Source organism: Notolabrus celidotus, unplaced genomic scaffold, assembly GCF_009762535.1.
Source record: "Notolabrus celidotus isolate fNotCel1 unplaced genomic scaffold, fNotCel1.pri scaffold_524_arrow_ctg1, whole genome shotgun sequence".
Classification (NCBI taxonomy): Eukaryota; Metazoa; Chordata; class Actinopteri; order Labriformes; family Labridae; genus Notolabrus; species Notolabrus celidotus.
The window spans coordinates 12,501-14,886 of NW_023260325.1; the positions used below are offsets into that span (position 1 = coordinate 12,501).

Genomic DNA, 2,386 nt, shown 5'->3' on the forward strand with positions numbered 1-2,386 from the left:
AAGGGCTAGTCTCCCAGACAGCGTCTCAGAAGTGGATCTGAGTTCCTCGTGACGGTCTGAGCTCCTCGTGACGGTCTGAGTTCCTCGTGACGGTCTGAGTTCCTCGTGACGGTCTGAGTTCCTCGTGACGGTCTGAGCTCCTCGTGACGGTCTGAGCTCGATGAGATATTTTTAACCGGCTCCCAGAGACGATGGGACGAGACGTCCCGTACGAAGACAGACTGGAATCTTAAACCCAGGACTGAAGACCGCAGGGTCCTGATTGAGGGTGGATTTCGTCCCTGTGAAGAATGTCTCAGCCCCCCCTCGGGGGGGCGACGGTACTAACGTCTTAGAAACTAACTGTAAATAGAAGACTGGACGGTGAAGTGTGTAGACGGAGACATAGAGACTTAGAGACTCATGATAAAATGAGGGGACTACTTTTTCGTCTAACTTTGCACAGAATGTAAAAAAACACCACTTCTCCTCTCGATGGGGGACGCCGTGTTCGTCCTGATCCTGAAACCATGTGTCATATCAGTGGACAGGTGATGCTCCTGAAGGGGGCGGGGTCACACTGCAGCTTTTAAAGGTGTTAACCTGTGGAGGAGCAGCGGGTACGCAGAGGTGCTGCGGAGGAAGCAGACGGGTTGAGTCATGCAGCTTCAGGGAGGTCTCGTGTCCTGATCCTACCCGTTCAGACCGCGTTTCAAACTTATCTCTATTCTTCTTCTGTGATCTGTCGGGAGGAGACGACTCTCACGTAGAGCTGGGCGATATAGAAAAAGATGTTATCAGGATAAATATGGAATCATTATTTCATTTAAATGTAAAGTCAGATTTCTCTCCTGAGTGAAAGTGAAGTGATCTGGATTCAGTTCTCTGATGAGCCAGGAAGCAGGTCTTTAAAGGCACTATGAGGAGTTTTAAACTGGCTGAGAAACAGACTGAAACTGATCCTGATGCCTCTTTATGACCCTCAAAAACAAACAAGACCATCAGTAACAACACTGATATCTTCTCTGTTGTCATTTTAAAGCCTGAAACTGCTCTGAGGGGGGTAGGTGTCAGAACAGATGATGGACCTCTCCCTTCAGAAACTCCCTTTATTGGCTGTTTTCATTGTGTGATAAGTCTAAATGTTAAAAGACAACAGGATGAGGTTATTGTCTGAAGACACTCATTTTGCATTTACAGGACAAGAGATAAGAGGTATCACTTTGTCCTCAAGGGGGCGCCAGAATCGATACAAACTAAAAGTTCCTCACAGCAGCTTTAATGTAAGATGAGATCAATTTTTATAATTATTTCTATAGAGAAAATTATAATTATGAATTATCGCCCAGCCCTCCCCTCGTTAATCCTTTATGTATGCTAACAGAAGACCGTGGAGTCTCATTAGTCCCCAAAGACTCGTCCTTCTGATTCCTCCACCTTTGACCTCCTCGTTAGAAAGTAGGAGGAGCTCAAAGACGGGATGTCACGCTCAGCGAGGCGCCGCTGAGCTTCTGTCTCTCTTTTTTAATTTGATTGGACAGCTGAAGAGAGACAGGAAACATGGGGAGTGGAGAGAGGGGGAGGACATGCAAGAAATGGAATCAAACCTGCAACCTGTAGCCTCTTCATATCGGGCGTGCGCTTAGACCGCTAGTCCAACGGCGCCCCATTCTGTCTCTCTGTAGGACACTTGAAAGCAGTCCTAATCCCAGCACTCCAGAACCCTCCTCCTCTGTTACCCTGCAAAGAATCGGTCATCGTTGAGTTACCCAACAAACTATGAAATGTTCCTTTTGGACCACAAATCTGACCCTGAAATGTTCTAAAGGAACAAAGAAACATGAAGCAGCAAAGGAGAGGTAATCATGAGAGGAGAATCTCACGTGGCTTTCGTGGCGGTCGAATATTAAAACATCGTACGGCCTCTACGTACGAGCTCAAACTACGAGAGGACTGAGAGCTGCGACCCTGACGTACGGTCGACAACATGGGGTGACGGTTTTGTCCTACTGCCCCTGAACGCATCACGTCGTCCTCAGTCGCTCCTCCACAGGTTAAAATCTGCTGCGTGGCGCCTCCTTCAGGTGTCCCCGTGTATTCCTGTAGACATGATATCACTGCATCTCTTTCCACTCGCTCCCGTCACTTTATTTGATTTTCACGGTTCGATCTGAGTTTCTGTAAACTCCACTTTATGACCTCGTGTGTTTGAGAGTTCTCTTTCTGCTGCTTTTATTTGTGTTTACAACTCTCTCTCTCTCTCTATCTCTCTCTCTCTATCTCTCTCTCTCTCTCTCTCTCTCTCTCCTCTCTGTCTCTCTCTCTGTCTCTCTATATCTCTCTCTCTCTCTCCCTCTCTCTCTCTCTCTCTCTCTCTCTCTCACTCGCTCTCTCTCTCTCCTCCTGC

The 2,386-nt window shown here is 47.5% G+C and overlaps 1 protein-coding gene across 2 annotated transcripts in view; it reads left to right on the forward strand.

The window, feature by feature from the left end:
- Positions 1-2,379, forward strand: part of LOC117809890 (protein MB21D2) — an 11,363-nt gene extending 8,984 nt beyond the window's left edge. For both annotated transcript variants that reach the window (XM_034679400.1, XM_034679401.1), the window contains exon 3: positions 1-2,379. This exon is cut by the window's left edge and continues 2,692 nt beyond it. The gene's annotated coding sequence lies outside the window, so the exon portion shown is untranslated.
- Positions 2,380-2,386: the final 7 nt, after the last annotated feature.